Below are 26,922 nucleotides of genomic sequence, written 5' to 3' on the forward strand. Positions count from 1 at the left end.
GCGACTGCGGCAGCAGGTCTGACCGCAGTGGGAGGGACGCCTCCGGACCCGCATGGACAATGGAAGCCATAGCGAAGGTCGTAACAGAGATGCATGCACAATGGGGTATAGAATGTAAACTTAGGGATTTAACTCTCGCATTGTCGAGATTGATTACGCTTGGGGCTATTGAAAGCCCCGTGGACGTCCTGCATTCGGACGTATGGGATAATTGTACAAAAGCCCTGGCGGAGGACACTATGTCCTTGGGCCCAGAGAAAGCCCTAAAATCGTGGGGCAGAGTTGTCCAGGCTCTACAAAAAGCTCGACAAGAGCAAGAAACCTGGAAAGCCGCTCGAACTCGTTTATTAGCCGTGCCGCAGTTGGGGGTGGGCGCGGCGACACAAACCGCGGAGGTGCTTGACCTGGGCGGGCGCGCGGAGGCGCGAACGCCGGATCCCCCTCAGCGAGCGGACTCGCCATCGGAAGGGGGGGAGCACACGTGGGCGTTCTGGCAGAGGCTTGCGGAGGAGGCGCGGAACGCGGCCAGAATGTCAGACCCCATAGGGACCGATAAAAACGGCCCCCCACCATATGCTTTTGAAAATGGCACCGGACGGCGTGGTCAGGGCGGAAAGGAGGAGGCGGGGGGCGGAAACGCAGTCAGCCCGCTGAACAATGCATGCGCGGGCGAGCGGGGAGATGGGGCGGCCCCCGCGGTGGAGCGTAAGACCAATCAGAGCGCTTTATTCAAATTAAGTCCTTGTAGGGCAAGGACCTCCCCCAGCAGGAGGCAGGGGGACCCCAGGGGGAGGGAACGGCCTGACCCCCGCAGGAAAGGGGCAGGGTCGGAGCCCGAGGAAAAGGCAGAGCAGCCCGGAAGCGCTTCTTTACTCGACTTCCGGCTCAGACTCGGACTCGAGCTCGGAGCCCGAGATAGGGTCGGAGGATTCCGACTCAGATTCTAGCTTTAACAGAGAGAGAGCAGCGGCATGTAAGGTCACTAGCCACAGCGCTCCCGCATGGGTGAAGGGGTTACCAGAGAAAAACCGAACCCCGCTTACAAACTGGCGGAAAATAAAAATGGCTTGCGCGGAATGGGCTGCGTCTGCCACTCAGGTGTTCCCGGTTCGTGTGGGGGGGGCAGGCGGAAACCAAAGGATTTATTCACCGGTCAATCCGAAAGATGTGCAGGCAATTGTTAAAGCGATTGCGGATAAGGGAATTAATTCTGCCATGGTTTGCATGCTCATTGACGGCCTTTTTGGTGGGGACGATATGCTTCCCTTTGATATTAAGCAGATGTGTAGAATGATATTTGACGGTGCGGGGATGATCGTTTTTAAACAAGAATGGGAGGATAATTGCATTAAACAGCTAGCCTTGGTAAAAGGGGCAGACCACCCACTGCACGGCTCCAGCATACAGAGGCTAATGGGCACAGACCCCACTATGATCACCCCCCAGCAACAGGCTGAGGGCTTGCGTGCCCATGAGGTCATGACAACAACCCGTGCTGCCCGAGAAGCCATCCGTAATGCTTCCAAAGTTGTAGCCAGACCATCGCCGCGGTCTTCCATAAAGCAGGGTGAGAGTGAGAGTTTCACTCAGTTTGTGGACAAACTTCAGGCTGCATTAGATTCCTCTGCGTTACCCTCAGAGGTGAAGGGTCCCGTGCTGGCAGAGTGCCTATGCCAGCAATGCAATTCAGCCACCAAGGACATTTTAAGGTCACTGCCGCAGGGGTCCAATATAGCTGCCATGATCAGACACGTTGCAAAGGAGGAACATCTAGCTCCCATTCAAGCAGCAGTTCACACTGCAATAACCAGTGTGATGGCATGCCTTAACTGTGGCCAGGCAGGCCACTTGGCAGTAAACTGCCTCCAGCCAAAGCGCCTATCAGCAGCTGCTCCACCACGCCAAGGGGGAGGCAGGGGGCCGTGCTGGGTGTGTGGAAGGAAGGGGCATTTAGCTAAGGAATGCAGATCCAGGCCCCAGGGAAACAGGAGAGGGAGGGGGCACCTGGGCCACAGCCAGCCCCCTCCCACCTGGAATATGCACCGGCCCAGCTACAACAACCCCCAGTGGGGCAGGGGACCCTCATACCCTATGCCCCCACAGGGAGCAGTCACCTTTGCATCCCCCCCAGCAATACGATGGCAGAGTTGTGCAGCACCCTCAATACCCTCGCACCCCCCACCCCCACAAGCCACGCCGGAGTCACAGGAACAGCAGGGGGCGCCCCAGAGCGGCATCCCTGGGTGGCCTTGGTCATGAAAATAGGGAAGGAACCTCTGATGGTGTGGGGGACATTCCGCCTTTACGGCAGCCAGGATCCCCACGTCATAGGGTTTCAGTTTTGGGCGGACACGGGATCAGACTGCACGATTTTTCCCCAAGCACATTGGCCCAGACATTGGCAATTCAAAGAAGTCTCCCCAGTGAACGGAGTGGGGGGGCAGTCCCGGGCATGGAAAAGCACCCAGCTGGTGGCTATAACACTTCACATGAAAAAGAGACCAGAACAGACAGTAGCAATCTACCCCTACATTTTGCAAAATTCTCCACCCCTGTTAGGAAGGGATGTCCTTTCCATGCTCGGATTTTGGATTACAAATTTATCCTGAGGGCCACTGCCGTACACCCTCCGCTGCCAATCAAATTGACTTTGAAATCATCAGACCCTGTATGGGTTGAGCAGTGGCCCCTGACAGAGCCTCGAATGGCAGCCTTGCTGGAACTGGTCGACCGCGAATTGCAAAAGGGTCACATAGAACCGTCCACCAGCCCATGGAAAACCCCTGTATTCGTGATCCCCAAAAGGTCCGGACAAGGCTATCGTCTCGTCCACGACCTGAGAGAAGTGAACAAGACAATCCAACCCATGGGTCCAGTCCAGACACTGCTACCCGCGAACTCAGCCATCCCCACAGGGCAGCCGTGCGCAGTACTGGACATCAAGGACTGTTTCTTTTCAATACCCCTGCACCCTGAGGACAGAGAACGATTCGCCTTTTCCGTGGCGTTTCGGAACGGCGAGCGGCCCAACCTTCGCTTCCAATGGAGAGTGCTTCCACAAGGCCTGGTCGACAGCCCGACCATATGCCAAATCACTGTGGACAAAGCACTGATGCCAGTCCGACACTCCAATCCCACAGCAACCATCATCCAGTACGTGGATGACATCCTGGTCGCAGCACCATCGACAAGCCAAGTGGATCACCTGGTGTCCAGAATCACGGAAACCCTTCAGGCCAACGGCTTCAAGATCGCGAGCGCAAAGACCAAGAGAGGACCCTGCGTGACCTTCCTGGGAGTAGAAATTACAAGCTCCTACGTGACACCCCCCGAGATGAAGGTCAACTGAGACGTCGAGACGCTCCATGACGTGCAACGCCTGGTGGGATCGCTGCAGTGACTTCGCAACATCATCCTGATTCCTCCTGAGGTCATGGACCCTCTGTACGACCTCCTGAAAGGAAAGAACCCCTGGGAACCCAAGGAGCTGACGCCACAAGCAGCGAGCTCCCTCAACTTCATCGAAAACCAGATGTCCACTGGCACGCTTGCCAGGTGGAACCCAGCCATGCCACTGGACCTGTACGTCCACTTTACACCGAAGGGGGGAGTGGGAGCACTAGCTCAAGGACTCGCTGAAAAGGCCCGACCGATTCAATGGGTGGTCCTCGGAAGACCTGCTCATGCATTTTCTCCAGGAATCGAATGCATCGCCAGCCTCATCATGAAAGGCAGGAGACTCGCCTTGAAACACCTAGGGACAGAGCCGACAAGCATCCACCTTCCGTTTCGCAAGCAGCCGACCTCGGAGTCAGCCACAATATCGGAGTACCTGGCCCTTGCTCTCTCCGGCTTCGGAGGAGAAATCTCCTACTCCTCCAAGCCACCCTGGACTAAGCTGCTGACCGTAGTCGACATGGACATGCCACCGAAGGTCAAGGACAGACCGCAGCCAGGACCAACGGTCTTCACAGACGCTTCCTCCACGACTTCAACTGCAGCAGCAGTGTGGCAGGCAGGAGAACAATGGCATTGTGTCAAAGCATGTGACCCCACATTGTCAGTGCAACAGCTGGAGGCAGCAGCAGTGGTTTTGGCGTGCGGACTCTTCCAAGATGAACACCTCAACATCGTAACGGACTCTATATTCGTGGCAAGGCTCTGCCTAGCCATGGCAGGACCAGGTGTGTCAACATCAGCAGCAGCCCTAGTGCTGGAAGAAGCACTCTCCTCGCGACAGGGCACCGTGTCAGTCATCCACATCAACAGCCATGACCCAGTCAAAGGTTACTTTCAGATCGGCAACGACAAAGCGGACGCTGCAGCAAAAGGCGTTTGGACCTTGCAAAGAGCTCGTCAACTGCACGAGTCGCTCCACATCGGAGTCAAAGCACTGGCGAAGAAATGCGAAATCTCGACGGCGGACACGAAACATGTGGTAGCCACCTGCCCTTATTGCCAGAAGTCATCCCTTTGGACCTACGGGGTCAACCCAAGAGGTCTCAAGCCCTCAGAAATCTGGCAGTCGGACTTCACCTGGTGCGAACTGCTGAAGCCCCGAGCATGGCTTGCAGTGACAGTGGACACTTATAGCGGAACGATCATAGCCACACAGCACCCCAAAACTAACTCCAAAACCACAATTCAACACTGGCTGACAGCCGTGGCTTGGCTTGGTATCCCCAAGCAGATCAAAACAGACAATGGCTCCAATTTAACCTCCAAACAAGTACAGGAATTCGTCTCGAAATGGGGCATCACGTTAGTGCAAGGCATCCCATACAACAGTACCGGGCAGGCCATAGTTGAGAGAGCAAACCAGACCCTGAAAACCAAGATAGAAGTGTTGGCAAAAGCAGAGGGCTTTGCCAATTCCATTCCCACAGGAGATCAGGCACGTATGCTGGCAACCGCTTTGCTGGCACTGAATCAATTCCCTAGGGGAGGTGAAACAAACAGTCCCGTCCAAAAACACTAGGCCACTCGAACGCTAGAAGAGGGCCCACAGGTGGTAATTAGAAACGAGCTAGGTGAGTGGGAACAGGGTTGGAGGCTGATGCTCACGGGGCGAGGGTACGCAGCTGTCAAAAAGGATGGCAAAATCAGGTGGTGTCCACTTAAGTCGATTAAACCGGACCTTCATAGCGAGCAGAATGAGACTGACGAGAATTGCGAGTCTTTGTTTACAGGACCTGCTCGTGGGACGTCCTCGTGATGCGTACATCCTGGTTCCAGACAAAAGTGACAGACCACCAAGCCGTCAGGTAGCACCCGAGAGACCCGCACGGGTAAGACCCAAGCACGAGGGGTGTTTCTGCGTGATTTTGCTGTTGGGGCTTGCCGCCAGAGGGCAAGCCAGCCCAGACCACTACCCCCATCGGCCCTTCAGGTGGGTCATGCGACACCCTAGTAGGGGCAAAGTACTCAGAGAAATCACCACACCAAACACCCCATCCTTCGTGTTCCGCATCACCGACCTGTTTCCGGGACAGCCAAGGGTAAACCCTTATTCCCCACACGTCACACACTCGTACCTATCCTACTGGTGCCCAGCTTCAAACCCTGGGAAAAGCTACTGCAATCACCCAGGGTGGGGATATTGTGGGCACTGGGGCTGCGAAACCATAGTTACAGATGCCAGACCGTCGGGGCCTGGGTGGGATCCACAAGAGCCAGACAAACTCTTACAGATCACCTGGGCACCCATCAGCTGCAAAACACCCTTCTTCTCTCACGGAAACTTCCATCGAAACCAACATAAAATCCCTAGATTTCGGGCATGCACTGATTACAACATGACGGTCTTGCAGCCAGATCACCCTAGCTGGGCCACAGGCAAAACATGGACAGTAGTCCTTCAAGGGTCAAAAGAGAGGGTGAACGTGCAAATTATCAGGCTCCAGCCGTCAGCACCCCGAGCAGTTGGACCCAACAAAGCGATTAAAAGCGTGCCGAAAGGGAGAAACGTAACCTACCCCAAAACCTTACCCACAGGGGTCAGCAATGTCCCAACCGGTCAAGCGGAAACCTTTCAGATGAGCCGCTTAACCGAGTCAGACTCAGACCCAATCCTTCGTATGTTAGAAGCTACCTTTGTATCCCTGAACGAATCCAACCCTAACCTAACTGAATCCTGCTGGCTTTGTTACGATGTCAAACCCCCCTTTTACGAAGGAGTCACTCTAAACACTCCCTTCAGTTATTCCTCAGCCGACGACCCTCACCAGTGCAGATGGGACACCCCTCGCAAAGGAATCACCCTGAGTCAAGTCACAGGCCGAGGCAGATGCTTTGGCAATGCAACCCTAGCTAGGCGGAAAGGCAACGTCTGCACCAAAATTGTCAAGCCTAACAGGAAAAACAATAAGTGGGCAGTCCCATCCACATCGGGGATGTGGGTTTTCCAGCGATCCGGAGTGAGTCCTTGTGTGTTCCTTCCCAAATTCAATGACTCTAACGACTTCTGTGTCCAAGTTCTGATTGTTCCTAGGGTCCTGTACCACTCAGACGAAGAAATGTACCATCTTCTTGAGGGACCCAGCCGGATCCACAAAAGAGAAATAATGACAGGTATAATTATCGCAATGCTGCTCAGCCTGGGAGCAGCCGGAACGGCCACGGGTGTCTCAGCCCTAGCGACCCAGCACCAAGGACTGTCCCAACTGCAGGCAACGATTGACGAGGACCTGCAAAGGATCGAGAAATCCATCTCCTTTCTAGAGAAGTCAGTCTCCTCACTCTCAGAAGTGGTCTTGCAGAACAGGCGAGGCCTGGACCTCCTGTTCATGCAGCAAGGGGGCCTGTGTGCCGCCTTGAAGGAGGAGTGTTGTTTCTATGCAGACCACACGGGAGTCGTGAGAGACTCCATGGCAGAACTCCGGAACCGACTGGCTCAGAGACAGAAAGACAGGGAAGCTCAACAGGGCTGGTACGAGTCCTGGTTCAATCAATCACCTTGGCTAACCACTCTGATTTCTGCCCTGATAGGTCCATTGGCGATGCTGTTTCTAACAGTTACCTTCGGACCATCCCTGCTGAACAAGCTGGTCTCGTTCGTTCAGAGCCGCCTGGAACAGACCAACATCCTCTTTATAGGCCGACGACAGTTGCTGTGAATTCAACCAGGGAACAATGCCAGTCACAAGATTTTCCGAACTTGCAAAAGCTTACTCAGGTTTCCCAAAACCCCTTTCCCTTGTCAAGTTACAACCTTATAACTCATTTCAGTACCTATGTATATGACTACCTCATTCATTTGTGAAAAGGGGGGGGGAGATGTGGTAGTTAGGGAGAAGGCGCTGCAGAAGATCTCGCGACGTCACGGAAAGCCAGGACCCTTTGTTCCTCTAAGATAAGAGATTACCCTAGGAATGTGGCCCCACTAACAGTAGGAATGTTGCCCCACTAACAGTAATGCCAGTAACTTTCCATTCCTTACCCAGTACTTTTCCATTCCCTACTAACCATAGATAAGAAGGACAAACCCCCTTTTGACGTAGAGACACCTAAGACTATAAGACCCCATGAGAAGAAGTAATAAACGCCTTTTGACCGTCCACCATATGGGTGTCTGCATGTGTCACTGGCCCGAACGGCCCTGGAGAGTGGGCCGTCGTGCTGTACCTCAGAACCAGGTCGCCTGCCTTGATCCAGAAGGCAACAAAGAGCTGGAGAGCACAAGCACAGAAAGGCACTTACTCTGGCACCAATTTCTGGCCTCAGACCTGCTCACTGTGGGCCTAAAATAAAAATTTCATTCAGTGTTCTACTTAACACTTCTAAAATGTCCACAGCTTTCATTTTAGGCCCTTTTACTAGAAAATTAAAGCAAGGGCTGCTTTCAAATCATCAAGGCACACATCATGAAGATAAAAGAGTCAGGTGCTCCTGTTCCAAAAAGCAACACCAGCAGTTGAAGCACTCAGCCAGGAAACAGAAAACACAGGCTCAGGTCTACAGAATAATTTGCAGTGTTGAATTACAGCTTGGGCAGAGACTGGGACTCTGGGAAATAACATCATTAGCGTCTCAGTTTCTGCATTTTCACTCAAAGATGAGTGTCACATACCCGACCTGCCAGTAAATACAGCTGCATGTGCCCACAGTTCCTACAGACAGCTGACAGAAATTAGAAATTTCAGGTCTAAAACCAGAAATGAAGGCAGACTCTGAGCACACATGGAGATGAACAAGCACATACCTACTCTACACGCCGTGTATGAAGTATAGGGGACAATTCAGAACAATGCTCTCACCTCGCTGGTAACTGCCAAGCAAACCTCACCAAGTCTACAAAGCAGGACCTCTGAATGGGACCCAGCCAGGTGTTGGATGGTGAAGAGTCCCTTCTCGTTCAGCTCCCTGAAAGGCAGAAGATTGATTTTTCTCTCCACCAAGGCAGCACCCTCTGAAATGAGCAGCACTGGGACAGGTACATAGAGGTGTCAGGGATGGGCAGGGGCGTTTGGAGCCTGCAGTTGCTCCTCAGCTTGGCCCCTCTCCTGCAGAGGCTGGTCCAGGCCAACACTTGGGTGGTGCTCCGGGGCCTGGAGCCAGGGGTGAGGCACCACATCCAGGTGCGCAGCAAGCCTGACAGTACCTCCATGGATGGCGTCTGGGGGCCCTGGGCACAGGCTCTGGCTGCAGAGACCCCCCACTCCTCCGGTGAGCAGCCATCCCCTCTGCAGGGGTGCTGGCAGCAACAGCAGGGAGGCACCCACGCCTGGGGCTGCAGGGGTGGGGGTCCTGTTGTAGCAAGGTGTGACTCCCAAGTTTTGGGGGGCCAAGGGGAAGCAGCCCCCTCCCTGTCCTGGCTCTCCCTGCCCAGGAGACATCGGGCTGTGCTGCAGAACCCCTTACCTGCGGCACGTGTGCTGCGAGTGGAGCTGGGACCCTGCAGAGCCCCACAGCTCCCACCAGCTCCTCTACCGGCCACCTCCGAGCGGGGCTGGCACAAGGTAAGGGGCATGGCAGGCAGGTGGCACCCATGCAGGCACATCCCAGAGACCACTGGTCCTGCTGTGTCCCAATATCCCACACTGGGCCCCTTGCCCATGCCCTGCTCTGTCCTACCCTTCCACCACCTATCTCATAACCCCTCACCACATTGCACCTCCAACTACATGCAGCAGTAGCTTTCCTGGGGAAGAGCAGGAGGAATGCTGGCTGTGGGTAAGCTTTGGTGAGACTCACTGGCTCCCCACTCCTCCCACAAGGAAGATGCATGGCAACAGTGCGAGGAGGTAAGCAGGGGGGCACAGGGCACCTATGCCTGCACCTTCCAGCCCAAGGCTGGCAGTGCCATCTCTGTCCTGGTGAATGTCACCAGGACCCACATGCTGCCCACACTCAGCTGCTTCAAGGAGCCCTTTTGGCTGCACCAGGCTGGTGAGTCCCAGTGCCACCGCAGCCCCTGCCTGGCTCACAGGGGACACAGTGTCCCATGTCCTGTTTCACAGGAGCGACGAATGCCTATCCCCAACACCAGCAGTGCTCACAGATGCCCCACAGCTTGTACAGGCAACAGTGTCGCAGGGCCGGCTGAGCCTGCAGTGGCTGCCGCCCCTGGAGCTGCCTGCAGAGCAGCTGGACTACCAGCTCGGCTATGCCACGGAGAACAGCCATGACTGGAAGGCAAGGCCTGCCCAGGGAACCCCGAGCAGCGCTGCCCCCCTCCGCTGCTGACACACGGCAGGCGCGGGGTCGGGCCAAGCGGGACCCGCCCCTTGGTGCCAGCCCACAGCAGCCATGCCTCCAGCTCGGCTCTGCCCCGCAGGTCCTGCAGGTTCCGCGAGCAGCGAGGAAAGAGGTCCTGGACCTGCGGCCAGGCTCCCACTACCCCGCGCAGGTGCGGGCCCAGCCCAGCGGGCCGTGGTACCGGGGCAGCTGGAGCGCCGGGCCCAAACCCGTTGTGGATGATGCCGTGGCCGATGCGGGTAAGGGGCAGGGCTGGAGGCTGCGGCCGCAGGAGCCTCACGGCTGACGGCAAGAGGCGGACAGTGCTGGAAATGGGGAGGGGGGCACGGGGCAGGAGGCTGCGAGGGGCTCAGAGATGGTGGCTCTGGGAAAGGCTACAGTTCCGGCATTCCTCCTCCGATGCAGGCTGGCTCATCCCCAGTGTTACGGTGGTGCCGCTGCTCCTCTCAGCAGCGCTCCTAGGGCTGTGCTGCACCTTCCCCTCCCTCTACAGGTAAGGGCAGTGCCGGGGGCAGGCGGGGGGGTCCAGCACCAAGCCTGGGCACCTTGCATGGGGCATTAGGGCACCTCAAGTCTGAGGGTAAATTCGATGCCCCTTCCTGCGTACCCAGCAACATGAAGCAGAAACTCTGGCCGCCCGTTCCAGAGCTGCACCATGCTCTGGGCAGTTTCCTCCAGGAAAGCAGCAAGCACGGCCAGCCGAGTGGGTGGGCAGGGCGACTCAGCTGCTCCCGGAGGCAGCTCGAAGGGCAGCCCCTACCCCGTCCACTCCATGTCGCCCCAGGCCATGCCTTCGACAAGCAGCCGCCGGAGGAGACCGTCCTGCCCTGCCTGCTGGAGGTGCTGCCCGGCCCGCAGCGTGAGGCTAGGACGAGAGTGGGCAGGACTGTCAGCTGACAGCTTTACATCCTGTGAGCGTTTTTGTATCTTCCCCTTATCTCTGAACTCTGGAATTGTTGCACTAGACCCAAGGAGTTGCACCACACTGTCCCTAACCAACTTGGTGGCAGGGAGGAAAATATAAGTTAGTTGTGACTGTGGCATGAGACCTCAGAGTCCTACTTGTCTGGTGGGTGTGAGGTGGAAGAGTGTTGGGTTTGCTCCCGTGAAAGCTCCAATACAGGCTGTTAAATAGCTGTAAGACAATATTTTCATATGTGAATGCAGGTAAATCTGGATCCAAAATTCAAAGCTACCCCACAAAGGCTGGGGGGGATCGCTACATTCCCAAACGCAGCACCATGCAGATGGAGATGGCAAATTTCCTCCTAACCAAAGAGAATGACCCTGCTGAGGATTCCCCTACCAAGAAGGTGAGCATTTTGCTAAGTTACAATTGCTTCAACAACCGCTACTCCTTCCTGCCCCTTTACAGAGCAGTGAACAATAGGTTCTATCAAGATGGCTGACAAGTCCCAGCCATCACTACTTGCAGCTCTGGGCTTCAGGAGCCTAGGATGAGACTGAAGCTGTAGAGACTGCCATGCACTCTAAGCCTATGCTGCTTCTGGTAGCAAAATTTAGCTTTTGACTCATGAGGCTTTAAAATGTAGCAAGCAACACAAACACAAAGCTGTGAGCCTATGCAAAGTGAAACTGCTGGTGATAGCTATTCTAGGACAATGTCTCCACAGGGAACACTTCTGGAATGTTTTACACTGTCTTCTGAAATCTGTTTGTGAAGCATTTGGTCGCTTTGTGGCTGTGGCTTTTCCCACTGGCCATGACACTGAATTTGCCATTGTGTGAAAATGTGAGCAGGACGATGTATGACAGTCTAAGGAAAAACTGCTTTGACCTGCCTCTGTGTGACTGACCCTTGCAGCACAGGCAAACATCTTCAGATTCTAAGAGAAGGGGACTTAGGTGTCTGTTTAAATTGCAGTGTGGGAATTGTTTTAAATGCATTGCACTGAGGGTGATTTGTCTCTGTAGGAGCAACAGAAAGCCTGGGCAGTGAATCTGAATGGTTTTGATGTAGAAGAGGCAAAAATCCTCCACCTCAGAGGAAAACCACAGAATGCTCCAGAAGGTGTGATACAGGCTCTGTGTGAGCTGAATCAGCAGGAGAGATCAGGTCAGGGGAACAGCAACACAGAGGCTCTGTGTGTGGTCACAGGAGAAATCAACTGGTTTCTGAGAGCTGTACAGGCTGGAGTCTCCTTTCTTAAGGTTCCTGAGGTCGAGGGAGGGCATAACAGTTACAGTGAATTTATTTAGGAGAGGTGCTATGACTGCCAGTTGGTCACCTGTTACAGGGCTTGCAAGGGTCTTCAGGGTGGAGAGAGAGACGAGAATCTTGACCTCATGTTCAGAAGGCTGGATTTATTATTTTATGATATATATTACATTATTACTATACTAAAAGAAATAGAAGGAAAGTTCTCAGAAGCTAGCTAAGCTAAGAATAGAAAAAGAATGAATAAACAAAGGGCTGTGTCTCAGCAGAGAGCGAGACCTAGCTCTGCCTTGAGTGGTCAGTAAATCCAAACATCCACCCGAGACCAATCACACATCCACCTGTTGCATTCCCCAGCAGCAGATAACCATTGTTTACCTTTTGTTGCTGAGGCCACAGCTTCTCAGAAGGGGGAAAAATCCTAAAGAAAGGATTTTTATGAAAAGATGTCAGTGACCTTTCACCTATACTGCAGGTTCCAAACCTTCATGAAGTCTGTAAGAGCATCAAACCCTCTGCTGTGCACTTTCTAGCTTAAACTGCAACTAAATATAATGGGATTCAAAAACCCAAGTGTTTGTCAAATTTGTTTCCATGAATGAGGAAATTGTAGCTCACCCCTGTTCAGCAGTTGATACTGCCAGTGATTTTAGTGCACTGCAGGCTTGTGAGTGTTTCTCTTAGGACTTTATTTTCACTCCAAGGGATTCCTAGTTGGGTGAGCAGCACTCAGCTGGGAGGAAACTAACTCAGGTTAACAAACCTGTTCCCCTGCACACAGGCTGTCAGAATAACCTGAAAGTGCTCTACAGTCAGAAAATGGCACCTGGATCCAGCAGGAAGAATAGCAGAAATATTCCCTCAAAGCCAGAACGGGTCTTGGATGCACCAGAGATGTTCAACGACTACTGTAAGTAGGCTACAGGGTCGAGTGCTGGGCATCCAGAACATTCTGCACTGGATTGCTGTTCCTAGGACAGTGTAACTGGGCTATCTGTATTATTTGGTGTACCCAGGCTAGCACAGACCCCTTCTGGAGTGTCCCTGTGTGGCCTTAGCGGGACAGTGGTCTAGGGCACAGTGTAGATGCCTTGGAGCAGGGTACCTGGCCCCAGCAGCTGGGCATAGTGACACTCAGAAGGCTGCCCCTCACCTGCATGTGTGTGTGTGCACATGTGCACCCACACCTGCTGCAGCAGCACGGGTGAAGGGCAGGGCTCTCTAGCCAAGCATGGTGTGACCTGCATTGCTCTTTCAAATTGTAGAACTGAATCTCATAGACTGGAGCTCCCAGAACTTCCTGGCAGTGGCTCTGGACAACACTGCTACACAGCGCTCTCATACCAGGACCTCAGTGCTGCCTCACCTGAGGATTTAGAGCTGCCTCCTGGCCTTTCCAGGCTAAGTGCAGGTGCTCAGGACTCTGAGGTTTCCTAGCTTCTTGGGAGAAGGTGTTTGCTTCATCTGGACTTCTTGGGGTTTCATTGGAGGAGCCAGGCACAGGCAAATTTCATCTCCACTGTGAGCTCTTCATTCTGCTTGTTCCCATGAAGCTCAAATGCCAACCTGAGCTCATCATTCCTCTGGTTCCTGTAGACCATCACAGCCCTTCCATGGCCTCTCCAGAGAGGAGCAGCTGCACATCTTCAGAGCAGCAGTTGCCGGCCCGCATCCCACCAGGGAGGGAAAGAGTTTCTACCCTTGCTTTCCAAGCAGGTCCTGGTTAATGACCCTTTAAAGTGTTTTCCTGCAGTGCTCTATCATGGGTAGATCTCAAGTGAGAATCAGGTAGAAAGGGTCGAGTTGCCTAGGAAGGGGGACCTTGAAAACAGAAAGATTCTCTGCCTGCTTTTCCTGTCCTTGCTGCAGATTTGGAGGGTGTTCTGGGCATTTTGCAGACAGCCTCTCTGTAGGGGTACAAGGGCAAGGTGGAAGATATTGCCTAACAAGTGGTCAGTGTTGGGTGCACTCTCCTCTTTCTTTGAATGAAGCCAAACTAGGACTCTGATAGTATATTGCAGATGTTTAAGACTGTCTGCCCTGCAAATCAAGCCGTGCCATTTGACGCTGGCAGGGGGCTATGTAGAAATCACGAGCGGGCCGGGGCTGCTGAGGAACGCGCCTCGAGCTGTTTGTTTTCCAGCATCAGTCTCATTACGTGGTTATGACAATGGGAAGATGCCAGCAGCTCACATCCCAGGCAGCAGACAAAGAACTTAATGTTCAAACTTACTTTAAAAGTTTTTTGACCAATCACACAAAGCAAAAGCATATTGACAGTAGTTCTATCCAATCACTATAAGCACAGGTACCTTTGGTTAAAACAGTGCTTGTTTATTTTGAAGACAATACCTACCAGTAAGCCATAAAACACAATGCATTGAGCTCCATTATTAAGCTTCAACCTTCCCAATATCTTGCTAGATAAACTTTTCTGTACCTTGGAGATTTATTCTAGACCAGCATTAATACACAGACCATTGTTCTATTTGTCCTTGCTTTTCTGCAGTTTAAATAATTTTTCTGCTGACCTATCTCACGGCTGCTGCTTGGCTCTAATCACAGTTCTGCTGTATCTGAGACCTGCCTTTTGCAGCTTTCCCAAAACTCTCTAATTTTGTGGATTCCCTCAGAGGACTCAGTGTCAGAGCCTCTGGAGAAGCGTGGAGGGCAGGGCTCAGGCAGGCTGTGCCAGTGCAGGATTTGAACTCAAGGCACCAGGAAGCACCAAGGCTGCAGACAGGAACTCAACCCTTCTCATCTCCCTCCCTTGCCAGAGGGAGGCTCAGAGCAGCCATCTCACACCTCTCTAAACCAGTGGGGGCTCTGTCCTTACCAGGTTCCTCGGGCTCCTGGGGATTGTTCCCACAGCTCTCGGTGCCAGGCAAAGCTCCCTCTGCTGCAGCTCTGTCCACAGGCTCCCCTCCTGAGGACTCAGGGGCAACATTAATATTCCCCTTGAAAGAGGAACAGAAAGGAAGAAACCCTTCTCACCACTTAGACAAAACACCTGGTCCAACAACTCCATGGCTCACACGCTTAATCCCTTCTTCCTAACAAGAACTCTGGGCCCCAAAGCCCTTCAACAGTCAGAAAAAATTGACTTCTCAAACACAGTCCAAAAGCTGTCAAAGCTGACAGTGACAGGGTTGAACATGGGGGTGACACTGAACACATGGAATGGCTGCTAAGGAAACCAATTGCTGCTCTGTTCTGTAAGGTTGCATGTCTGACAGCACTAACATCAGTCCTCATGCCACTAATTGCAATGGAAGTAGCACTGTCTTCTTTCTTCAGCCAACGCCCCAATCGGTGTAATGGTTTCAATGCCTCACCCAAGGCAAGTTGATGTAGAAATAAATTCAATGTACCTCATTTTGCAGGGCCCTAGGGTCTGAAATTGCTATTACAGTTTTCTTTATAATGATGGGCAAATCTTTTTTCTCTGTGTTTTCTCTTGATGGCTTTTTGAACGATAGGTGCTATCACAGTGAGTTGTCTGATGCTACATGGGCCACCTTTAATTTTTGAGGGAATGTCCTGCCAGGCTCTATCTCCACAAATGAGGCAATATTCTGTTGCTAATTGATGTGGGGACTCATCTAGGTCATCTACTCGTCAGCAGTTTCACCCTTAGGGGGCACTGGGGTAGTACAATTGCACCACAAACTGGAGTATCTGTCCTCAGGATGATGGGGAGTAATATTTAACTGTTGATCTCCCTGGTACTGAAACTCAGCACAAAATTCCATCACCAATGAACCAAGAATTCCAATTCTTGAGGTTCAGAAGGTGCTTTAAGAAGATCAGGGGCCCAGTGATGTCAGCTGGTTATGGGATTGGTCTCGTTGGCAGCCTCACACCAATATTTGTCACGATTGGGTATTGGCTGCTCCTTGGCTGGCACAGGCACACCGACCAGATGGGTTGCAAATGATTTGTCTGGGCTGAAATGGGTCAAACACATGGTGTCTGAGCCTGCTGACTTGGCTAAAGCAAGGCAAACATTCATTTTTGGTTGATCTACAGGCACGTATGCATGCAAAAGCAAGCAAGCAAAACCAACAAGTGCCAGTATATCATTTGATCAAGCTCCATGTTCCTGTTCAGCTGTTTTTTGGCAAAAGCTTCCCCATCTATTTCAGTTCTCAAGCAAATCTTTTAGCGCTTGTTCAGGGACTGGCCAACTATAGGGCACTAAACTGTCCCTCTAACCTTCAATTTTTACAAATTTGGATATCTTAGAATTCTTTGGAACACAATGGACACCACGCTTTTGCTGAAAGAGCTCTATGATACAAACCATTTTCCCAGTCCAAAAATCAACATCAAACTCTAGAATTGTAGCTTTCACAGGTTGAACGGGGAACGCCTGGCATGCACCGTAGCTTCTCCGTGCGGCTTATGTCTGCGTGCTCATTTCCCTGCTGGTGGAATTGTCGGTGTGCTCTTGTGTATGAGACGGTTTCACATCCTTCACCAGGACCCACGTAGGTCCGGCACCTGTGCAAATACAAGCATACCCTTTGCCCCAAGTGATTAGTGAAAATGGTCCTTCAATTTGTCCTAACTCAAGGTTTCTGATCAAAACTGAAGGATTTTCTTTCAATTTTTCCTGTGTGCTGTTTGAAAAGTGCCTAAAAATTGGAGGATTAGTTCCTGCAAATGAGCTATTAAAAACATAAAGACATATAAAGTTTTGCTCAACCTCATCTGGGGTGTTGCTTGGGCCACTCCCCATTTTCTTCTTGTAGAATGGTTTTAGAGTGTGGTGCGTCCTTTCAACAATTGCCTGACCTGTGTGGGAATAGGGAATTCCAAAATGTGGCGAACACTCCAGTCCATCAAAAATGTGGCCAATTTTTGAGCTGTGTATATGGGACCATTTGTCAGTTTTTAGCTCGTGGTGGATCAGTTTGGCGAGCTCTGGGCCCAGTGACACTGACAAGGACAAAAGCAAAAGACGAGAGGCGCTCTCTCTTCCCGGGACCAAAGTCCCACAGCTTTAATGGAGAACAGCTCCAGGAGAGAAAGGGAGTGTCCAGGAAAGGAAAGAGGATGTCCAGGGGAGGCAAGAGAGTGTCCTCCTCGTGGCAGGAGACTGTAAATGCTCGGAGAGGGGGGCAGTAGAAAGGAACTGCCATAGTTCAGCATAATAAATCACCACACTGTAGTTTTCTGCATAAATTGCAGCACTTGTTGAAAACAAAATCCTGAAATCTCCCCAAACACAACCGTGCAGTCCCAAATGACCACAGTGTGGGAGAAAAACCACTCAACCCCCCTGTATACCCAAGCACCAGGTGTCACAGGGAGTACCAATCCCTGCACCTAGAAAGTCCACACACACAGGCTCACCGGGAAGGGAATATCTCTTGATGAGGGGACAGAGAGCTCACTCTTCTCAACACAACACACACCATACACCACATCGGCATCCACCCACATCATCTTCCTCAAACATTCACACACTGAAAATACAACCACAATTACAACACACAGGAAAAACAGCAGCAATAAAACAGGATTTGCTCAATTCACCCCCAGAATTCCTAGCAGGTCCTTATTGACAAAGCAAATCCTTTCTGCCATCAGCCAGACCCAAGCCCAAACTGCACAGGCGTCCATTGTGCACAGGACATCTCTGTGTGACTTGTGAACAGCCCTTCCCCTGCATACGCCTTACGGGTTACTTTATACAGAGTTAAACGTTCCTTTCTCCACAGTGCCAGCAGTCTTGTCTGTCCCCCACGAGGAGCAGCCGAGAGCGGAGGTGCCTCCAGGAAAGGAATGTCCTGGCAGTGCCCAGAGACGTCCAGAGCCCGGATGTTCTTGCTGGAGCAGGGAAGCGTTCCTGCCGCGGTCACCAAATGAGGTGTGGAATAGAACTCCCCACAGTTAAAGGTAGGAGGTGGTGTGTTTATTACAGCCAGGCACAGGAGGAGTTGTCTCCTAAAGACATGTGTGAAGAATCACTGGCGCTCTCTCTCATCTCTACTCATCTAAAATATCTTACACATTCATATAAATCCCAAAAAACCTAACACATATTCATTAGATAACACTGCCTACCCTCCTTTGAATTAAAATGTATTATAATTGAGTCCAAAGTTCCTTCACATTTCTGCAGTCTTTCACTTCAAATGGGTTGGTGGGTTTTAAAGTGGGGAATGGTCTCCTTCTGATGAAGGCCAAGACGTCTTCCTCAATTTGATCTCTTTCCTTATGACCTGTTGGCAGGCTTTCACACCCCTTGGCTATAGCTGAAGTTTCAGGGCCCAGGTGCAGGCTACGGTCCTCTTCTTTGTCCAAAGAAATCCGCATCCCATCCTGCTTCTTTAAACATAGTAAAGACAGGCAAGTGATATATTACCCTAGCCTTAACTACCTTATCTGATAAAAATTAACTATCCCCTATTATTTCTACTCTTCTTGCTATACTCTTTCCCCCTAACTAAATCTTGCTAAAATTTTAACTCTTACAGTTCTTTTAAATCCTGGATTCATTGGCCTCATCTCACACACCAGGCATGTGTGAGCCAATGCTGTAACTGGGAAATTCCACTCCTGAGCAGGAGATACCAGGCCTGGTTCTGAGCTGGAAGGGTGAGAAGGATGAGATGCACGGTGTTTTGATCCAGGGGATGTCCTGAAAGTGCATTGCCTACCTGCCCCTCCTGCTGAGCACCACACTCCACCTCCTTCTCCTGCTCAGCAAATTTTTAGGAATCCAGGGCTTGGTATGTATTATTTGCTAGTGCAACAAATAGAATGAATTTGCTTTGCAAGCCCAGTTTTGTCCTGGGTTATTTTGTGCATGGGTCTGTCTCCTCCTGAACCTGTGTCAAAGACTGGCAGGGACCTACAGGACACTCCTATTCTCATGTCAGTAAATTCGGAGAAGTGGTTTAAGTGTCAATAAGTATCAATCAGTAAATCAAATAATTTGGGGGAATGTGATGATGGTCACAAAGGTTGCAGGATGAAGAGAGAGGCGAGAATGTTGACCTCATGTTCAGAAGGCTTGATTTATTATTTTATGATATATATTACATTATAACTATACTAAAAGAAATAGAAGGAAAAGTTGTCAGAAAGCTAGCTAAGCTAAGAATATAAAAGGAATGAATACCAAAGGTCTGTCTCCTGGCAGAGAGCGAGACCCAGCTCTGCCATGAGTGGTCAGTAAATCCAAACATCCACAGGAGACCAATCATGCATCCACCTGTTACATTCCACAGCAGTAGATAACAATTGTTTACACTTTGTTGCTGCAACTTCTCAGCTTCAGCAGGAAAAATCCTAACGAAAGGATTTTAATGAAAAGATGTCTGTGATAGGGGAATATTTAGCCTGTGAGTTTCAGCAAAGTATTGAATATGTCTTAGATTGATGGACACAAACTAGTAAGTGAGATTGCTGGGTGTGCACGTGTTAGGGAAGTGATTCCCCACACACCCAGTGCTGAGATCAAGGATTGCCTCTCTTCTAACCCTGAGCTGGCAGCAGGAATTGGGCCCTACTTGGTAACGTTCATTTTGAAGACTTCTGTTGAGCAGGTAAGAATGGTCAACATGAAATCTTTTCCAGCTGTTTCCCTTTGGTTTACCTGTTTGAGGGTTAAAATTCTGTGCTGCAGGTGTGCTGGGTGTGTGCAGAGCAGTGCAGCCCCAGAAACCCCTTGGCTTGCCCACAGGTTGTCATGCCTTGTTGCCAGGTGTGCCCAGCTGTGGCAGGAGAAGGAGCCCGCAGCGCAGTGGGCACCGTGCCCTGCCCAGCCGGGGCTCTCTGGCACAGAGCAGCAGCAGCGCCAGCACCGTTCAACCCGCTCCTGCCTTGGCTCCCCCTGGCACACAGAAGCCTCTGGAAATCAGCACCGCCAGTGGCGTTCCCAGCTGGGAGCAGCTGCTGCTGGCGGGCAGATGCTGCCAGTTCGACTGCTGCCAAAGGGGAAGAGAGGCAGAGATGTACCCGCACCGGAGCCCTGGGCATGTCCAATAAAGGTGCAAATATGTGGGGAGATTTGTTAGGAAGGATTTCAGCTGTGATGCCAACAGTGGCTTCTCTCCTGGTTCAGTGTGTTCTAGACGAGTAATGCAATAGTTGGGTCTGACAATTAAGAAGTAGATGTTATGTGGATGTTCAAATGTGCAGTGATGGTAATGTAATATATCCTCCCATAGTCCTCTTTCCCATCCCCCTTGTAATAGCCTTGGTAGTCGGGGCATTTGGGGAGGCCGGGCTTGTGACCAGCAGGCAGGGTGTACAACACCTGACCTCCAGTCAGGATGCAAGAAAGTAATATCCTCCAATGGACAGCAGAGAAAAAGTTGACTGACAAAACTTTTAGAGGAGCTAAGGGTATAAAAGGCAGAGCATCGTTTTTGTAGATGAGCACATGGCTGCTTATCACAGAGACTCCCAATGCTGCAATTTTTCCTTATTCAGTCCTTTGTTAAGGTTTATTAAACCCTTAAAATTTTAAAAGTGAGAGTCATTTCTCACATGTGCAATGCTGTGGGCCATTATCTTGTTCTGGTTTCCTTTGCTTGGGTCCCATCTGAGTGCTCAGTTGGGGTACAGGCTGTAGGTGCTTGGGGCACTCCTGGAGTTCCTCTTGGATCCCTGAACAACAGGGTTTGGCCCATTAAGGGAATTTGTGCTGCTTTGTGACACAGAAATCTTCCCAGGCTCTTTTGTGTTTGCTGTAGGGAAGGTTGGTTATTGCTTTGCATAAACTCACAGACCAACATGGAGCGTTTGCTTTGTGATGTCAGGGCATGGTTGGCACCTTGTCGTCGTGACATCAGAAGGTTGCCTTGGTGCACAGAAGGCCTGAGTGTCAGAGCAGCCCTAGGCCTTGCTCAGTTGAGGAGAACTTTTCTGGTTGGGGTATTTGTCAGTGGGTAGCTGCCCACTGACAAGAGCCTTGTTTCTTCTATTTACCTAACTTTCAAAATTGACAATGTTTCACCATCTGGCCACAGCAGCTTTTGCTGCTTATGGCATTTCTTTTTCCGCGTATTACGTTACACACTTTGCACGTAAGTAGAGTTTTCCATTCTACTTAGGTTAGGGTGTATCCTTACCTGGCTTTTGTATGTGTTCCTGCTCTTTCTTGGGGGCTGAATTTCTGATTTTGAAAGAGAAAGAGCATTAGGATGCCACTGGTTTGGTAAAGCTCCTCTCAAGAGGTTCAGCTAAAAGGGGGTGCCTGTAGGCACAGGGGCAGCATTTGCAGGGGAACCTGCAGGGCTCCATTCCCTCCACGGGAGAGTCTGTGGCAGCAGAGTCTGTCATTTCCTCAGGTTGCTGGGACAAGCAGGACAACTTCCAAAATGCAGCCTGGGAGGCCTTCTCAGAAGGCCTTCTAAGGACTTTGTAGTTCTCCCCAGAACTCAGGGAAAGCTTCTTTTGTTCCAAATTTTGTAATGAAAGGATTTGACTGTCTATTTTGACCCTTGACTGAGTGCTAAAAGAGTGATTCCCTTTGCAGTGAAGTGCAAACGCCAAAGCAGTGAGTGTCTGCTCCTGAGCCTGGAGCTGCTGCTGTGCTGTTTCACAGCAGAACTGCCACAGCTCAGGGGGGTTCGGGGCAAGGTTTTCTGGGTGACTGTTTTCAGCAACTTAATGGGAATTAGTGCATGCAACTTCTTTTTTTAAAAAAGTACCTGAAAGACAAGAGAACAATAGCTGCTTTATCTGCTGGACAGAACAGAAGCACCGAGTGTTGAAGAAGAATTTGCATTTTCTTGATCATGTTTGTATTAATTTACTGGCTAAACTGGCCAAAGTGTAGGCACAACCAAGATTATTGTCCTGATCTCTTGCTGGCTGTGTGAAGGAACTATGTCATGTGGAGGGATGTTGATAAAGAAAAATACTCTCTGTTTGGGTTGACTTCTTCTCTTCTGTGGGATTCAGCAGCCCACAGCACTTGTTTTGTCACAGCACTTGTTCATTTTCCGTTGCCCACTCCAGGTCACCTGAAGCGTGTATTCAGAGGTGCTGATCCTGAGGTGAGTGAGAAAGGAACATTTCATGTTCCTGGTGCTTAAGAATTGTAGAACAAGCTGTGAGCTTGGCCTGTGGCAGTAGAGTGTAGAGGGCCAGCTGGGCAGGCTGAAAGAAAATCCATTTCCATGTCTGCAGCAGCAATAACAAAGGCATCGCTGGCTATTTCCTAATTTTCCATTTAAGAACTTTCAAGGAATGAAAAGCTCATTTTGCAGAGAGAATGTTGCTTCTTGATAGTAGCCAGGGCGAAATGTCTAATTCAGAACTATTAGCAATTCTGTTGAATTAGCCCATTTAAATTTAGTGTCAGTGACTTAGAATCCCATTGTTATCAAAGTTTCTGATTTGTCCTTAGCAGAGCTGGTTGTAGAAATAGAGCTGAATAGCATAAAGTGCTGAATAGAAATAAGGTTATAAATTATAGGTAACTTTGTGTCCCTCATACTGCTGTCTGTCCACAGATCACAGAACCAACAGCAGTCTCTCCCCTGGCTCCCTCTGCTCATGGAGAGGAGGCCGAAGAGGAGGCAAATGAGGTGGGTGAGCGCCAGCCTCCAGCTGTGCTCACACCACAGCCTGAACATTCTGAGCCAGTAAGTGCCAGCTGTGTATGCTGCTGTCTTTAGTGCAGGCCAGAGCTGCAAGTTTCTGACCAGCCAGCACTTGCTGTTGCTGGCTGAGGATGCTGAGTACTGGAGTCCTGCCAGGACCCAGTGATTGCCCCCAGCCTGTGACAGCTGGACAATGGGCTTTGGTCTGTCATGTTTAGCACCAGCTTCCTGGCATTTTGATAGGGGCCAGCCTGAAGCATGAAGGCTCCCTGTTCCCAGAGGAGGGAGCATGTCAAAGACACTGTGCTCAGCCTTGTTGTAAACACAGGGGACACTGTGGCGTGGAGAGACCTGTCCCCCTGCACAGACTGGCCAAGTACCTGCAGGCACAAAAAAATGTTGATCTGACCACACAAGATCTTTCTGGTGCTTTGTCTCCACAAACTTCTTGGGTGTGTTTACTTGGGAGTATTTCAGAGACACGCTGGGGATGTAGAGTTGCTGCTTGAAGTCAGGGATTTTGGTGCCTTTGTTGCCAGGTTGCTCTTTTGCCTCTTCAGGCAGAGCAGCCAGTAGCAGAGCAGATAGGTGCTCTGAGTCTGCCTGTTTCTTGGTCTTTGATAAGCTGCAAGGAGATGACTGTGTTGTCCATGAAGCTGTGGGGGGGCATTCTTGTCAGGCATGGCAAAAGAAACAAAGGGAGTAGTTCTGAACCCTTCTTCTGAGGCAAAAACCAGACACTGCATGTGTCTGTCGATACCTTCTATTGTGTAGTATGCTTTGAAAACTGCATTTGAAAACTGCATTGGAGCCTAGAGTGCGAGCAAAGCTGCAAATCCTTGACTGCTGTCTTGTAATGCTAAACCCAGGATGTACACCTTGCAATGGTGCCTGCAGTATCTGAAGTGCAATGGGCACCTTTGTGGCTGGGGAGCTGCGTGGGCCCAAAGGACGCAGGGCTGGCGGCCATGAGCAGCTGAAGATGAGGCAGCGTGGGGCCAGGGGGCCAAGAAGGCCAAGGGCACGGTGGCTGTGCCAGCAGCAGTGGGGCAGCAGGAGCAGGGCAGGGAGCGTGGCCCTGTGCTGGGCAGCGCTGCGGCCACAGCTGGAGTGCTGTGTGCAGCTGTGGGCCCTGGGAAGCAGAAAGTCATGGAGGGGCTGCAGCGTGGGCACAGAGGGACAGGGGAGCTGGGCAAGGGGTGCAGCACAAGGCCAGGGAGAAGGTGCTGAGGGAGCTTTAGCCTGGACAATGGGGGCTCATGAGGGACCTTCAGGCAGACTGCCATTGATCCCTGCCTTGGATCCATAGAGCCAATGCTCAGCACGAGGGCTGTATCCCTGACAAACATCCCTTCACTGCATCCAAGTGCTTTAGACACTGGTGTGGGTAACACTTTCATATTTTGTTTATTTGTTTGTTTGCTAGAAGGACAAGCCTTGTGCAATTTCTCCTTCTCCAGAGAGCAAGGGAGCTTTTTTCTCAATCTTTCCTGCCCTTTTACAGCACTGGCAGAAATTCTGCTAGAATTTTAATGTTCAAGGAGGCAGTTCTGGATAATGCAGTATTTTTGCACAAGAACACATAGTTTGGGGCAGGGATGTTGGTGCAGAACGAGCTGTTCTGGTGCCAGACCAGCCAGTAGGGCTTGCCCATCATTTTCAAGTTAACGGCTCCCGTGTGTTTTGGCGTCCCAGGGATTCAGTGTGTGTTGTGTTTGGGAAGTGAGTAGGAAATCAATGCCCTTGCATTCCAGCTGGTGCTCAGAGATTAGAGGAGCTGGGAGGGGCTGGGCTGCATTTCTGATTCCAGCCACTTTAGCACCATCAGTGTGGGCGAGTCCAAGAGAAGAACTTGCCCGAGCACAGATGCACAAAGAGAGCCGTTCCCAGTGCAATGCTCTGGGTCTGGTTGCATTCCATAGGGACCCACATGCTCCAGATTCCCCAAGAGTGTGGGTTACTGAAGCAACAGGAGAGCAAATTCAGGATGGCTGCTGATCGGGGCACTGCTACCGAGTGCTGATGTGTGTAGCGACAGAAAGGACAGGATTGATTCAGGGTGACCCCCACGTGGGGAATAATGTGCTTTGGCTCTATGATTAAGAAGGTTAAACAAATGCTTTCTTAAGCTATGTTATATTACACTAGTACTATATTAAAACTATACTAAAGAGATACTTCACTAAAAAGCTACTAAAGAAAAACTCGTGACTGTCTGCAGGCAGTCTTTTATCTAATTAACTAATCAGTCTAAACAACTATCACTAAAATCCAACTAACAAATCACTTTCAGAAAACAATCACTATAACACATTCTTCCTATACTAAAAAACAAGAACAGCCAGTAGAGATTAGAATTGTTTTCTCTTCTTCTCTAAGTTTCTCACTACCTTCCCTTAAAAAAAACCTAGGAGAGAGAATTATATCTCTCTCCATTCAAAGAATGTAAATACCACAGTACAGTAAAGAGAGATTATAAAAGTGAGATCTGTCTGTCTATCTATGTATCTATTTAAATCCTCCTGACTCTGCTCCAAAGCAGTGGAAGATGCAAAGCTCACCTAAAGGCATCCCTTCAGGAGAGACAAACAGGACACAGCAGAAGCAGAGGGAGGCCCTCACCAGACCCTTGAGAAATGCCAGCCCTTCCCTGTCAGCTGCCTGAGAGGCTGCTGGAGCTTCAGTCCCAGATGGCCCCTGATTGTAGGGCCAGGGTCACTTTGGAATCTGTGCCTCCCCTCGGGCAGAGAACGACCCAGGAGAGCAGCAGCACAGTGCTTTGGGAACGTGTGAGCCCAGCAGTCTGTGAGTCTTGGCCCACAAAGGGCGTATGGGAAGTTGAAACCCATCTTCTCTTCCTTTCTGTGCAGGTGCTTTGAGAGAAAGAGCAGGAGCACACTGCCTTATCTGAGCTGCCATGCCAGACTCAGGGAGAGCTGTTCCCAGCCCGAGAGCAGGAAGAACAGCTCAGGCAGCAGGTGGAAGAGCCACAGGAGAATGGCCAGGTAAGCCTGACTGGCCAGGGAACAGAGGGAAGGGCAGGGAGAGGGGCATCAACCAGAGCTCCTGGGACTGAGGAGGCCAGGAGTCCCACAGGCACTGGAAGGACAGAGCCTTGCAATCTGCAGAGATCAGCACCAGCACAGGAGGGTTACAGTGGAAACAGAGCTGGGTAGGGAAGCAGAAAGAAGGGGCTGAATAAATGTGATTTTGAGGCTAAAAGAGGGAAAAGCTGAGCTTGATGGCAGCTCTCAGTCACTTGCTCTGCTTTTGTGTGTACAGAACATCAAGGCAGAGCCACAAGCAGAGCTGCCTGAAGCTCAGAGTGACAACATGGCAGTGAAGAGGAGGAATGAAGACATCCAAGAGGAGAAGAATCTCCCTATGCACAGGGGTAATCAACAAAAACAGGTGAATGAAGGAATGGCAGCCACTCTACTCATGAAAGAGAGTCCTTTCCGTTGTTGTTTACAGAAAATTGACAAACAGATGCAGGCACAGCTGCAGGAAACTGAGGCTAGGACCAAGGCAAGGAAGAAGAGGCTAGACGAAAAAATTAAAATCATCCAAGAGAAAATGAATTGCCTCCTTCAGGTGCAAAAGGCTCTAGAAAAGCAAGTGAGGGAAATAGCCATCAGCACTGCAGTCACCCAAGGGTGGTTTCTGCCCTCCTTGCCTTCCCAGTGCAGAGCAGCAGGGGTGGGTGATGCCTCTGAGTGCCATCCTGATGAGGCCTCTGTCAGAGCTGCTCTCAAGGACACTTCCTGCTCTGCTGGATCTCAGCTGATGCTCTAGACAGTGGCATTACTCCTTTGGCCATTTAGCCAGCAGTCATCCAAATGAACTCCTGCTGGCTTCTTCCAGGTGACCTTGTTTCTTGAGGTGTTTTTGCAGGTGAACATGGTCACTCACATAGATTTGGAATACGAGCTACAAGCTGTCTGTATCCCTTGCAGATCTGCTCCTGTCCTTTACTTTCTTCCCAGTCGATGTCTCCTGGCAGACGGGGACAAGCTGTAGTCTCTGACTGCTTTGTTCTGTTTGACTTGAGGTGGAAGTGTCGCCATCCTACCTGGCAGCCTGCAGAGGGTTCCAGCAAATGACGGGCAACCAAGAGCCCCGAGGCTGGCATGAGGCCCAGGAACTGACCCACCCAGAGATGCTGCAGGACAAGCATGTCCCGAGGAAGGTGCAGAAAAAGAGAATTTCATGGCAGGAGGTAGAATATTAGAATGAGGAGCTGCAAATGTATCTGCAGACCTAGGAGGGGGAAAGGAGTCTTTGAGAGAAGTGGAGCGGTCGTTGCTGCAGTCATTCTTTAGAACAAGAAACTGGCTATGAACTCGAGTCAAACCAGCCTTTGCTTTTGACCATTTGGTTTCACAAGGGGACATCCAAAGCAATCCAGTTGAAGAGCTCTGCATGTGGCTGACAGCAGCTTCCTAAGAGCTTGCATTTCAAATGGCAATCTCTCTTGCA

The 26,922-nt window shown here is 51.0% G+C and overlaps 1 pseudogene; it reads right to left on the minus strand.

Annotated features, from left to right (window-relative positions):
* Positions 1 to 442: 442 nt before the first annotated feature.
* The window catches only part of LOC134433397 (cytochrome b-like), a 42,967-nt pseudogene continuing 16,487 nt past the window's right edge, over positions 443 to 26,922 (minus strand).

The sequence above is a fragment of the Melospiza melodia genome, unplaced genomic scaffold (assembly GCF_035770615.1).
Source record: "Melospiza melodia melodia isolate bMelMel2 unplaced genomic scaffold, bMelMel2.pri scaffold_18, whole genome shotgun sequence".
Lineage (NCBI taxonomy): Eukaryota > Metazoa > Chordata > Aves > Passeriformes > Passerellidae > Melospiza > Melospiza melodia.